Source organism: Petromyzon marinus, chromosome 75, assembly GCF_048934315.1.
Source record: "Petromyzon marinus isolate PM22_M1 ecotype Great Lakes invasive population chromosome 75, UKy_Petmar_22M1.pri1.0, whole genome shotgun sequence".
NCBI classification, from domain to species: Eukaryota; Metazoa; Chordata; class Hyperoartia; order Petromyzontiformes; family Petromyzontidae; genus Petromyzon; species Petromyzon marinus.
In genome coordinates, this window is record NC_133741.1 from 6,864,123 (window position 1) to 6,879,366 (window position 15,244).

Consider the following 15,244-nt stretch of genomic DNA (forward strand, 5'->3'; position numbering starts at 1 on the left):
ACTCGCCCACCCACTCACCCATCTACCCAGTTACTCACCCACCCACCCACTCACTGACCCACCCACTCACCTACCCAGTCACTCACCCACCCACTCACTCACCCACCAACCCACTCACTCTCACCCAACCACCTACCCACTCATTCATCCACTCACTCACCTACCCACCCACTCACTCACCTATCCAGTCACTCACCCACTCACCTACCCAGTCACTCACCCACCCACTCACTCACCCACCAACCCACTCACTCTCACCCAACCACCTACCCACTCATTCATCCACTCACTCACCTACCCACCCACTCACTCACCTATCCAGTCACTCACCCACTCACCTACCCAGTCACTCACCCACTCACCTACCCAGTCACTCACCCACTCACCTACCCAGTCACTCACCTACCCACTCACTCACCTACCCAGTCACTCACCCACTCACCTACCCAGTCACTCACCCACTCACCTACCCACTCACTCACTCACCCACTCACCTACCCAGTCACTCACCCACTCACCTACCCAGTCACTCACCCACTCACCTACCCAGTCACTCACCCACTCACCTACCCAGTCACTCACCCACCAACCCACTCCCTCTCACCCAAACCACCTACCCACTCATTCCTGCACTCACCCACTCGTCCAACCACACCTCACCGACTCAACGACACGCGTGCCACGATGCAAGTCCTCAACTGCGCGACTTTCCATTCTCACCGCTGTAATCATCGCCGCCACCACGACCAAAATCGTCATCGATCACCGCCGAAATCATCGCCACCACCGACCCCTGCACCGACCGCCAAGGCCGGGAGAAGCGTTCGCTTGGAGCAGCAGCAGCATCATCAGCATCATCAGCACCGCGATCGTCATCGTCGGTTTGACAAGTAGCAGCCTTTCCCGACCAATATCACCCGCAGAGGTTTTGTTTGGGGTGAGACCACGTGAATGTGTGAATGCTGCGTCGTTTAAAACCCGCCACCACCATCGCCATCGCCACCATCGCCATCACCTCCTCCACCACCTCCACCATCGCCGCCACCACCACTGCCACCACCATCACCGCCACCACCACCACCACCGCCACCACCACCGCCACCGCCACCTCCACCGCCACCACCATCGCCACCACCACCACCACCTCCACCACCTCCACCATCACCACCATCACCACCACCACTGCCACCACTGCCACCGCCACAACCACCACCACCGCCACCACCATCGCCATCACCTCCACCACCTCCACCATCGCCGCCACCACCACTGCCACCACCATCACCGCCACCACCGCCACCATCACCACCACTGCCACCACCACCTCCACTGCCACCACCACCACCACTGCCACCGCCACCACCTCCACCGCCACCACCATCGCCATCACCACCACCTCCACCACCTCCACCATCACCACCTCCACCACCACCACCCGACACAGCCAACTAGTGAGGGGCGTCACGTGAACAGAACGTGACCAATTCGTCACCAAGAGTGCTGTGGCTCTCCAACACACCGCTGTGCTGTACTAGTATACTACACTATACACTACACACTTGCTGTACTAGTATACTACACTATACACTACACTATACACTAGTGCTGTACTAGTATACTACACTATACACTACACTATAAACTACACACTAGTGCTGTACTAGTATACTACACTATACACTACACTATAAACTACACACTAGTGCTGTACTAGTATACTACACTATACACTACACTATACACTACACACTAGTGCTGTACTAGTATACTACACTACTACACTATATACTACACTACACTAGTGCTGTACTAGTATACTACACTACACACTACACTAGTGCTGTACTAGTATACTACACTACTACACTATATACTACACTACACACTACACTATACACTAGTGCTGTACTAGTATACTACACTACACTATACACTACACTATACACTAGTGCTGTACTAGTATACTACACTATACACTACACCATACACTAGTGCTGTACTAGTATACTACACTATACACTAGTGCTGTACTAGTATACTACACTACACACTACACTAGTGCTGTACTAGTATACTACACTACTGCACTACACTATATACTACACTACACTAGTGCTGTACTAGTATACTACACTACACACTACACTAGTGCTGTACTAGTATACTACACTACACACTACACTAGTGCTGTACTAGTATACTACACTACTACACTATATACTACACTACACACTACACTATACACTAGTGCTGTACTAGTATACTACACTACACTATACACTAGTGCTGTACTAGTATACTACACTATACACTACACCATACACTAGTGCTGTACTAGTATACTACACTATACACTACACTATACACTAGTGCTGTACTAGTATACTACACTATACACTACACCATACACTAGTGCTGTACTAGTATACTACACTATACACTACACCATACACTAGTGCTGTACTAGTATACTACACTATACACTACACCATACACTAGTGCTGTACTAGTATACTACACTATACACTACACTAGTGCTGTACTAGTATACTACACTATACACTACACTAGTGCTGTACTAGTATACTACACAGTACACTATACACTACACTATACACTAGTGCTGTACTAGTACACTACACTATACACTACACTATACACTAGTGCTGTACTAGTACACTACACTATACACTACACTATACACTAGTGCTGTACTAGTATACTACACTACACAGTACACTAGTGCTGTACTAGTATACTACACTACACAGTACACTATACACTACACTATACACTAGTGCTGTACTAGTATACTACACAGTACACTATACACTACCCTATATACTACACTACACAGTACACTACACTACACACTTGCTGTACTAGCATACTACACTACACAGTACACTATACATTACACTATACACTACACTACTACAATATACACTAGTGCTGTACTAGTATACTACACTACACACTACACTACTGCTGTACTAGTATACTACACTATACACTACACTATACACTAGTGCTGTACTAGTATACTACACTATACACTACACTATACACTACACTACACACTAGTGCTGTACTAGTATACTACACTACTACACTATATACTACACTACACACTACACTAGTGCTGTACTAGTATACTACACTATATACTACACTACACTATACACTAGTGCTGTACTAGTATACTACACCACACTATACACTACACACTAGTGCTGTACTAGTATACTACACTATATGCTACACTACACACTACACTAGTGCTGTACTAGTATACTACACTACACACTACACTATATACTACACACTAGTGCTGTACTAGTATACTACACTACAACATACACTACACTATATACTACACTACACACTAGTGCTGTACTAGTATACTACGCTATACACTATACTACACTATATACTACACTATACACTACACTATACACTACACCACACACTAGTGCTGTACTAGTATACTACACTACACTATACACTACTACACACTACACACTAGTGCTGTACTAGTATACTACACTACTACACTACACTATACACTACTACACTACACACTAGTGCTGTACTAGTATACTACACTATACACTACACACTAGTGCTGTACTAGTATACTACACTATACACCACACACTAGTTCTGTACTAGTACACTACACTATACACTACACTAGTGCTGTACTAGTATACTACACTATACACTACACTACACACTAGTGCTGTACTAGTATACTACACTATACACCACACACTAGTGCTGTACTAGTACACTACACTACACACTACACTATACACTACACACTAGTGCTGTACTAGTATACTACACTATACACCACACACTAGTGCTGTACTAGTACACTACACTACACACTACACTATACACTACACACTAGTGCTGTACTAGTATACTACACTACTACACTACACTATACACTACTACACTACACTATACACTACACTATACACTAGTGCTGTACTACTACACTATACACTACACTATACACTACACACTACACTATACACTACTACACTATACACTAGTGCTGTACTAGTATACTACACTACTACACTACACTATACACTACTACACTACACTATACACTACACTAGTGCTGTACTAGTATACTACACTACTACACTACACACTAGTGCTGTACTAGTATACTACACTATACACTACACTATACACTACACTAGTGCTGTACTAGTATACTACACTATACACTACACTATACACTAGTGCTGTACTAGTATACTACACTATACACTACACTATACACTAGTGCTGTACTAGTATACTACACTACACACTACACTATACACTACACTACACACTAGTGCTGTACTAGTATACTACACTACTACACTACACTATACACTACACACTACACTATACACTACACACTAGTGCTGTACTAGTATACTACACTACTACACTACACTATACACTACACACTAGTGCTGTACTAGTATACTACACTACTACACTACACTATACACTACTACACTACACTATACACTACACACTAGTGCTGTACTAGTATACTACACTACTACACTATACACTACTACACTACACTATACACTACACACTAGTGCTGTACTAGTATACTACACTACTACACTACACTATACACTACACACTAGTAATGTACTAGTATACTACACTACTACACTACACTATACACTACTACACTACACACTACACTATATACTACTACACCACACACTAGTGCTGTACTAGTACACTACACTATACACTACACACTAGTGCTGTACTAGTATACTACACTACACTATACACTACACTATACACTACAGCTGTACTAGTGACGAATTGGCCACGTGCTGTTCACGTGACCACCCTCGCCAGTTGGCCGCGTTCGGGTGACGCTGGCGGCGAATGTGGATCACCATCATCACCACCATCATCACCACCACGGTAGGTAAACCAACTACCAATTCGGCGCCCGTGTTTCACCACAAAGACAAAGATCCCCCGCGTGGCCTTGGCAGACTGCGGGGGGGGGGGGGGGGGGGGGCAAGTGCTGGGGGTGGCTGACACCACGCCCGGCCGCCTTTGTCTCCCCCGGGTGACGACGTTCACACGCCGCACCGGGGTACTACTCATTTGAGGCTGAGTCGACCTAGGGGGGTGGTGGGTGGTGAGTGGTGGGTTGTGAGCGGACTCCCCCAGGAACAGGTTTGGGACGGGTCTCCGCTGGCACGGCACCGAAACGCTCTCACCACCACTCGCTCACCACTCACTCACCACCACTCGCTCACCGCTCACTCACCACTCACTCACCGCTCACACCACCACTCGCTCACCACTCTCACCGCTCATCGCTCTCACCACCACTCTCACTCACCACTCTCACCACTCTCACCGCTCATCGCTCTCACCACCACTCTCACTCACCACTCTCACCGCTCTCACCGCTCACTCACCACCACTCGCTCACCACTCGCTCACCGCTCTCACCGCTCTCACCACCACTCGCTCACCGCTCACTCACCGCTCACTCACCACCACTCGCTCACCACTCGCTCACCACTCGCTCACCGCTCTCACCGCTCTCACCACCACTCGCTCACCGCTCACTCACCGCTCACTCACCACTCACACCACTCGCTCACCACTCACCGCTCTCACCGCTCTCACCGCTCACACCACCACTCGCTCACCACTCGCTCACCGCTCACCACTCTCACTGCTCATCGCTCTCACCGCTCTCACCACTCTCACCGCTCACTCACCGCTCTCACCGCTCTCACCGCTCTCACCACCACTCGCTCACCACTCGCTCACCACTCGCTCACCGCTCTCACCGCTCACTCACCGCTCACACCGCTCTCACCGCCCACCGCTCGCTCACCACTCACCACTCACTCACCGCTCTCACCGCTCACACCACTCGCTCACCACTCACCGCCCACCACTCGCCCACCGCTCACCGTTCGCTCACCGCTCACCACTCTCACCGCTCGCTCACCGCTCACCGCTCACACCACTCGCTCACCACTCTCACCGCTCGCTCACCACTCTCACCGCTCATCGCTCTCCCCACCACTCGCTCACCGCTCTCACCGCTCGCTCACCACTCTCACCGCTCATCGCTCTCCCCACCACTCGCTCACCGCTCTCACCGCTCACTCACCACTCTCACCGCTCATCGCTCTCCCCACCACTCGCTCACCGCTCTCACCGCTCACTCACCACTCGCTCACCGCCCACCACTCGCTCACGGCTTATTGCTCGCTCACCGCTCGCTGACCGCCCACCGCTCTCCCCACCACCGCTCGCTCACCGCTCACCTCTCACCACTCGCTCACCGCTCACCGCTCTCACCGCTCACCACTCTCCCCACCACCGCTCGCTCACCGCTCACCTCTCACCACTCGCTCACCGCTCACCGCTCTCACCGCTCACCACTCTCCCCACCACCGCTCGCTCACCCCACCACCGCTCACCACTCTCCCCACCACCGCTCACCGCTCTCACCGCTCACCACTCACCCCACCACCGCTCACCCCACCACCGCTCACCACTCGCTCCCCCTCTCCCTCGACTCCCAACTTCGGGATCAAATCGACCGATGCGGAGCAGCGCGGGGGGGGGGGGGGGGTGATGACCGTGACCGAGTCGCAACCGGTTGCATGCAATTGCTCGCAATAGGTCGCATGCAACTGGTTGCAAGTGCCGGCAACCAAGGTGCAACCGCTCGCAACTCCTCGCGGCAACAAAAACGACGACGACCACGATGACGACACAGACGTAAAATAACACGGAGCACCCTCCCAGGGATCCCCACAGGGCAGTGGTCTAGACTATAGTCTAGACCATAGTCTAGACTATAGTCTAGTTTATAGTCTAGACTATAGTCTAGACCATAGTCTAGTTTATAGCCTAGACTATAGTCTAGACTATAGTCTAGACTATAGTCTAGTTTATAGCCTAGACTATAGTCTAGACTATAGTCTAGTTTATAGCCTAGACTATAGTCTAGACTATAGTCTAGTTTATAGCCTAGACTATAGTCTAGACTATAGTCTAGTTTATAGCCTAGACTATAGTCTAGACTATAGTCTAGTTTATAGCCTAGACTATAGTCTAGACTATAGTCTAGTTTATAGCCTAGACTATAGTCTAGACTATAGTCTAGACTATAGTCTAGTTTATAGCCTAGACTATAGCCAGGGTAATGGTCTAGTTTATAGCCAGGGCAATGGTCTAGTTTATAGCCAGGGTAATGGTCTAGCTTATAGCCAGGGTAATGGTCTAGTTTATAGCCAGGGTAATGGTCTAGTTTATAGCCAGGGCTATAGTCTAGTTTATAGCCAGGGTTATAGTCTAGTTTATAGCCAGGGTAATGGTCTAGTTTATAGCCAGGGCTCTGGTCTAGCTTATAGCCAGGGTAATGGTCTAGTTTATAGCCAGGGTAATGGTCTAGTTTATAGCCAGGGTAATGGTCTAGTTTATAGCCAGGGTAATGGTCTAGTTTATAGCCAGGGTAATGGTCTAGTTTATAGCCAGGGCAATGGTCTAGACTATAGCCAGGGCTATGGTCTAGTTTATAGCCAGGGTAATGGTCTAGTTTATAGCCAGGGTAATGGTCTAGACTATAGCCAGGGCTATGGTCTAGTTTATAGCCAGGGTAATGGTCTAGTTTATAGCCAGGGCAATGGTCTAGACTATAGCCAGGGCTATGGTCTAGTTTATAGCCAGGGTAATGGTCTAGTTTATAGCCAGGGCAATGGTCTAGACTATAGCCAGGGCTATGGTCTAGCTTATAGCCAGGGTAATGGTCTAGACTATAGCCAGGGCTATGGTCTAGCTTATAGCCAGGGTAATGGTCTAGTTTATAGCCAGGGCAATGGTCTAGACTATAGCCAGGGCTATGGTCTAGTTTATAGCCAGGGTAATGGTCTAGTTTATAGCCAGGGCAATGGTCTAGACTATAGCCAGGGCTATGGTCTAGTTTATAGCCAGGGTAATGGTCTAGTTTATAGCCAGGGTAATGGTCTAGTTTATAGCCAGGGTAATGGTCTAGTTTATAGCCAGGGCTATAGCCTAGTTTATAGCCAGGGTAAGTCTAGTTTATAGCCAGGGCAAAGGTCTAGTTTATAGCCAGGGCAATAGGCAGGTGATCTCCAGGGCAATGGTCAAAGTGATGGTCAGGGCAATGGCCAAGGCGACGGCCAGGGAAATAGCCGGGGCGATAGCCGGAGCAATTGCCAATGCAAAGGCTTAAGGCGATAGCCAAGGTTAATTTTCCTTGGCAATAACCAAGGTGAAAGTGAAAGAAATAGCCGTGGCACCAGCCAGGGCAACAGCCTAGGCAAGAGTCAAGGGCAATAGCCTAAGGCAATGGCCTCGGCAATAGCTACGGTAATAGCTTAGGGGATCGCCTGAGCAACAGCTGTGGCAATTGCCTAGGCGATTGCCTAGGCGATGGCCGAGGCAATGGCCTAGGCGATTGCCTAGGCGATGGCCGAGGCAATGGCCTAGGCGATTGCCTAGGCGATGGCCGAGGCAATGGCCTAGGCAATGGCCTAGGCAATGTCTGAGGCTGAGGCAATTGCCTAGGCAGGGTCCAGGCCAATAGCCTGGCAATGCTTTAGGCAACGGCCGAGGCAATGGCCAGGGGCAATAACCCTGTGTGGTGGCGGTGGCGTGGGTGGTGGTGTTGGTGGCGGTGGTGTTGGTGGTGGTGGTGTTGATGGTGGTGGTGTTGGTGGGGCGGTGTTGGTGTTGGTGGTGGCGGTGTTGGTGGGGCGGTGGTGGTGGCGGTGTTGGTGGCAGCGGTGTCATCGTCGGTGGCGGTGCCATTGTTGGTGGTGGTAGTGGTGTTGATGGTGGTGTCAATGTTGGTGGTGGTAGTGGTGTTGATGGTGGTGTCAATGTTGGTGGTGGTAGTGGTGTTGATGGCTGTGTCAATGTTGGTGGTGGTAGTGGGTTGATGGCTGTGTCAATGTTGGTGGTGGTAGTGGTGTTGATGGTGGTGGTGGTAGCGGTGTTGATGGAGGTGTCAATGTTGGTGGTGGTAGTGGTGTTGATGGTGGTGTCAATGTTGGTGGTGGTAGTGGTGTTGATGGTGGTGTCAATGTTGGTGGTGGTAGTGGTGTTGATGGTGGTGTCAATGTTGGCGGTGGTAGTGGTGTTGATGGTGGTGTCAATGTTGGTGGTGGTAGTGGTGTTGATGGTGGTGTCAATGTTGGTGGTGGTAGTGGTGTTGATGGTGGTGTCAATGTTGGTGGTGGTAGTGGTGTTGATGGTGGTGTCAATGTTGGTGGTGGTAGCGGTGTTGATGGTGGTGTTAATGTTGGTGGTGGTGATGGTGTTGATGGTGGTGTCATTGTTGGTGGTGGTTGTGTTGATGGCTGTGTCAATGTTGGTGGTGGTAGTGGTGTTGATGGTGGTGGTAGTGGTGTTGATGGTGGTGGTAGTGGTGTTGATGGTGGTGTCAATGTTGGTGGTGGTAGCGGTGTTGATGGTGGTGTCAATGTTGGTGGTGGTAGTGGTGTTGATGGAGGTGTCAATGTTGGTGGTGGTGATGGTGTTGATGGTGGTGTCATTGTTGGTGGTGGTTGTGTTGATGGCTGTGTCAATGTTGGTGGTGGTAGTGGTGTTGATGGTGGTGGTAGTGGTGTTGATGGTGGTGGTAGTGGTGTTGATGGTGGTGTCAATGTTGGTGGTGGTAGTGGTGTTGATGGTGGTGTCAATGTTGGTGGTGGTAGTGGTGTTGATGGAGGTGTCAATGTTGGTGGTGGTGATGGTGTTGATGGTGTCAATGTTGGTGGTGGTAGTGGTGTTGATGGCTGTGTCAATGTTGGTGGTGGTAGTGGTGTTGATGGTGGTGTCATTGCTGGTGGTGGTTGTGTTGATGGCTGTGTCAATGTTGGTGGTGATAGTGGTGTCAATGTTGGTGGTGGTAGTGGTGTTGATAGTGGTGTCAATGTTGGTGGTGTCAATGTTGGTGGTGTCGGTGGTGATGGTGTCAATGTTGGTGGTGTCGGTGGTGATGGTGTAGGTGGTGTAGGTGGTGTCAGTGGTGATGGTGTAGGTGGTGATGGTGTAGGTGGTGATGGTGTAGGTGGTGATGGTGTAGGTGGTGTAGGTGGTGTAGGTGGTGATGGTGTAGGTGGTGTAGGTGGTGTAGGTGGTGATGGTGTAGGTGGTGTAGGTGGTGTAGGTGGTGTAGGCGGTAGAGGTGGTGTAGGTGGTGTAGGTGGTGTAGGTGGTGGTGGTGTAGGTGGTGTAGGTGGTGTAGGTGGTGATGGTGTAGGTGGTGTAGGTGGTGATGGTGTAGGTGGTGATGGTGTAGGTGGTGTAGGTGTAGGTGGTGTAGGTGGTGTAGGTGGTGATGGTGTAGGTGGTGATGGTGTAGGTGGTGTAGGTGTAGGTGGTGTAGGTGGTGATGGTGTAGGTGGTGTAGGTGATGGTGTAGGTGGTGTAGGTGGTGTAGGTGGTGTAGGTGGTGATGGTGTAGGTGGTGTAGGTGTAGGTGGTGATGGTGTAGGTGGTGTAGGTGGTGGTGGTGTAGGTGGTGTAGGTGGTGGTGGTGTAGGTGGTGTAGGTGGTGTAGGTGGTGTAGGCGGTGATGGTGTAGGTGGTGTAGGTGGTGTAGGTGGTGTAGGTGGTGGTGTAGGTGGTGTAGGTGGTGTAGGTGGTGTAGGTGGTGTAGGTGGTGATGGTGTAGGTGGTGTAGGTGGTGTAGGTGGTGTAGGTGGTGGTGTAGGTGGTGTAGGTGGTGTAGGTGGTGATGGTGTAGGTGGTGATGGTGTAGGTGGTGTAGGTGGTGTAGGTGGTGGTGTAGGTGGTGTCGGTGGTGCAGGCGGTGATGGTGTAGGTGGTGATGGTGTAGGTGGTGATGGTGTAGGTGGTGATGGTGTAGGTGGTGTAGGTGATGGTGTAGGTGGTGTAGGTGGTGTAGGTGATGGTGTAGGTGGTGTAGGTGGTGATGGTGTAGGTGGTGTAGGTGGTGTAGGTGGTGTAGGTGGTGTAGGTGTAGGTGATGGTGTAGGTGGTGTAGGTGGTGTAGGTGTAGGTGATGGTGTAGGTGGTGTAGGTGGTGTAGGTGGTGTAGGTGGTGTAGGTGATGGTGTAGGTGGTGTAGGTGGTGTAGGTGGTGTAGGTGGTGGTGTAGGTGGTGTAGGTGGTGTAGGTGGTGGTGTAGGTGGTGTAGGTGGTGTAGGTGGTGATGGTGTAGGTGGTGTAGGTGGTGTAGGTGGTGTAGGTGGTGTAGGTGGTGTAGGTGGTGATGGTGTAGGTGGTGTAGGTGGTGTAGGTGGTGGTGTAGGTGGTGTAGGTGGTGGTGTAGGTGGTGTAGGTGGTGTAGGTGGTGGTGTAGGTGGTGTAGGTGGTGGTGTAGGTGGTGTAGGTGGTGTAGGTGATGGTGTAGGTGGTGGTGTAGGTGGTGATGGTGGTGGTGTAGGTGGTGTAGGTGGTGTAGATGGTGTAGGTGGTGTAGGTGGTGGTGTAGGTGGTGTAGGTGGTGTAGGTGGTGTAGGTGGTGTAGGTGGTGTAGGTGTAGGTGGTGTAGGTGGTGTAGGTGGTGTAGGTGGTGTAGGTGGTGTAGGTGTAGGTGGTGTAGGTGGTGTAGGTGGTGTAGGTGGTGTAGGTGTAGGTGGTGTAGGTGGTGTAGGTGGTGTAGGTGGTGTAGGTGGTGTAGGTGATGGTGTAGGTGGTGTAGGTGGTGTAGGTGGTGTAGGTGGTGATGGTGTAGGTGTAGGTGGTGTAGGTGGTGTAGGTGTAGGTGGTGTAGGTGGTGTAGGTGGTGTAGGTGTAGGTGTAGGTGATGGTGTAGGTGGTGGTGTAGGTGGTGGTGTAGGTGGTGTAGGTGGTGTAGGTGTAGGTGTAGGTGATGGTGTAGGTGGTGTAGGTGGTGGTGTAGGTGATGGTGTAGGTGGTGTAGGTGGTGTAGGTGGTGTAGGTGATGGTGTAGGTGGTGGTGTAGGTGGTGTAGGTGGTGTAGGTGGTGTAGGTGGTGTAGGTGTAGGTGATGGTGATGGTGTAGGTGGTGGTGTAGGTGGTGTAGGTGGTGTAGGTGGTGTAGGTGGTGTAGGTGTAGGTGGTGTAGGTGTAGGTGGTGTAGGTGGTGTAGGTGGTGTAGGTGTAGGTGATGGTGATGGTGTAGGTGGTGGTGTAGGTGGTGTAGGTGGTGTAGGTGGTGTAGGTGGTGGTGTAGGTGGTGTAGGTGTAGGTGTAGGTGGTGTAGGTGTAGGTGGTGTAGGTGGTGTAGGTGGTGTAGGTGGTGTAGGTGGTGTAGGTGTAGGTGGTGTAGATGGTGTAGGTGGTGTAGGTGGTGTAGGTGGTGTAGGTGGTGTAGGTGGTGGTGTAGATGGTGTAGGTGGTGTAGGTGGTGTAGGTGGTGTAGGTGTAGGTGGTGTAGATGGTGTAGATGGTGTAGGTGGTGGAGGTGGTGTAGGTGGTGTAGGTGGTGTAGGTGTAGGTGGTGTAGGTGGTGTAGGTGGTGTAGGTGGTGTAGGTGTAGGTGGTGTAGATGGTGTAGGTGGTGGAGGTGGTGTAGGTGGTGTAGGTGGTGTAGGTGGTGTAGGTGGTGTAGGTGGTGGTGTAGGTGGTGTAGGTGATGGTGTAGGTGGTGTAGGTGGTGTAGGTGGTGTAGGTGGTGTAGGTGGTGGTGTAGGTGGTGTAGGTGATGGTGTAGGTGGTGTAGGTGTAGGTGGTGTAGGTGGTGTAGGTGGTGTAGGTGTAGGTGTAGGTGATGGTGATGGTGTAGGTGGTGGTGTAGGTGGTGTAGGTGGTGTAGGTGGTGTAGGTGGTGTAGGTGGTGGTGTAGGTGGTGTAGGTGTAGGTGGTGTAGGTGTAGGTGGTGTAGGTGGTGTAGGTGGTGTAGGTGGTGTAGGTGGTGTAGGTGTAGGTGGTGTAGATGGTGTAGGTGGTGTAGGTGGTGTAGGTGGTGTAGGTGGTGTAGGTGGTGTAGGTGGTGTAGGTGTAGGTGGTGTAGATGGTGTAGGTGGTGTAGGTGGTGTAGGTGGTGTAGGTGTAGGTGGTGTAGGTGGTGTAGGTGGTGTAGGTGGTGGTGTAGGTGGTGTAGGTGGTGTAGGTGGTGTAGGTGTAGGTGGTGTAGATGGTGTAGATGGTGTAGGTGGTGGAGGTGGTGTAGGTGGTGTAGGTGGTGTAGGTGTAGGTGGTGTAGGTGGTGTAGGTGGTGTAGGTGGTGTAGGTGGTGTAGGTGTAGGTGGTGTAGATGGTGTAGATGGTGTAGGTGGTGGAGGTGGTGTAGGTGGTGTAGGTGGTGTAGGTAGTGGTGTAGGTGGTGTAGGTGGTGTAGGTGGTGTAGGTGGTGTAGGTGGTGTAGGTGGTGTAGGTGTAGGTGTAGGTGGTGGTGTAGGTGGTGTAGGTGTAGGTGGTGGTGTAGGTGGTGTAGGTGGTGTAGGTAGTGGTGTAGGTGGTGTAGGTGATGGTGTAGGTGGTGATGGTGATGGTGTAGGTGGTGTCTAGTCTACTCCTGTGCGATGCTTCTCAGGATGTACTTCACCGTGTAGGTGGTGTAGGTGGTGTAGGTGGTGTAGGTGGTGGTGTAGGTGTAGGTGATGGTGTAGGTGTAGGTGGTGTAGGTGGTGTAGGTGATGGTGTAGGTGGTGTAGGTGATGGTGTAGGTGATGGTGTAGGTGGTGTAGGTGATGGTGTAGGTGGTGTCTAGTCTACTCCTGTGCGATGCTTCTCAGGATGTACTTCACCGTGTAGGTGGTGTAGGTGGTGTAGGTGGTGGTGTAGGTGTAGGTGATGGTGTAGGTGTAGGTGGTGTAGGTGGTGTAGGTGATGGTGTAGGTGGTGTAGGTGATGGTGTAGGTGATGGTGTAGGTGGTGTAGGTGATGGTGTAGGTGGTGTCTAGTCTACTCCTGTGCGATGCTTCTCAGGATGTACTTCACCGTGTAGGTGGTGTAGGTGGTGTAGGTGGTGATGGTGTAGGTGGTGGTGTAGGTGGTGTAGGTGGTGTAGGTGGTGTAGGTGGTGTAGGTGGTGATGGTGTAGGTGGTGATGGTGTAGGTGGTGTAGGTGGTGTAGGTGGTGTAGGTGGTGTAGGTGGTGGTGTAGGTGGTGTAGGTGGTGTAGGTGGTGGTGTAGGTGGTGTAGGTGGTGTAGGTGGTGTAGGTGATGGTGTAGGTGGTGTAGGTGATGGTGTAGGTGATGGTGTAGGTGGTGTAGGTGATGGTGTAGGTGGTGTCTAGTCTACTCCTGTGCGATGCTTCTCAGGATGTACTTCACCGTGTAGGTGGTGTAGGTGGTGTAGGTGGTGTAGGTGGTGTAGGTGGTGGTGTAGGTGGTGTAGGTGTAGGTGGTGTAGGTGTAGGTGGTGTAGGTGGTGGTGTAGGTGGTGTAGGTGGTGTAGGTGGTGTAGGTGGTGTAGGTGGTGATGGTGTAGGTGGTGTAGGTGGTGTAGGTGGTGTAGGTGGTGGTGTAGGTGGTGTAGGTGGTGTAGGTGGTGATGGTGTAGGTGGTGATGGTGTAGGTGGTGTAGGTGGTGTAGGTGGTGGTGTAGGTGGTGTCGGTGGTGCAGGCGGTGATGGTGTAGGTGGTGATGGTGTAGGTGGTGATGGTGTAGGTGGTGATGGTGTAGGTGGTGGAGGTGGTGTAGGTGGTGTAGGTGGTGTAGGTGTAGGTGGTGTAGGTGGTGTAGGTGGTGTAGATGGTGTAGGTGGTGGAGGTGGTGTAGGTGGTGTAGGTGGTGTAGGTGTAGGTGGTGTAGGTGGTGTAGGTGGTGTAGGTGGTGTAGGTGGTGTAGGTGTAGGTGGTGTAGATGGTGTAGATGGTGTAGGTGGTGGAGGTGGTGTAGGTGGTGTAGGTGGTGTAGGTAGTGGTGTAGGTGGTGTAGGTGGTGTAGGTGGTGTAGGTGGTGTAGGTGGTGTAGGTGGTGTAGGTGGTGTAGGTGTAGGTGTAGGTGGTGGTGTAGGTGGTGTAGGTGTAGGTGGTGGTGTAGGTGGTGTAGGTGGTGTAGGTAGTGGTGTAGGTGGTGTAGGTGGTGTAGGTGATGGTGTAGGTGGTGATGGTGATGGTGTAGGTGGTGTCTAGTCTACTCCTGTGCGATGCTTCTCAGGATGTACTTCACCGTGTAGGTGGTGTAGGTGGTGTAGGTGGTGTAGGTGGTGGTGTAGGTGTAGGTGATGGTGTAGGTGTAGGTGGTGTAGGTGGTGTAGGTGATGGTGTAGGTGGTGTAGGTGATGGTGTAGGTGATGGTGTAGGTGGTGTAGG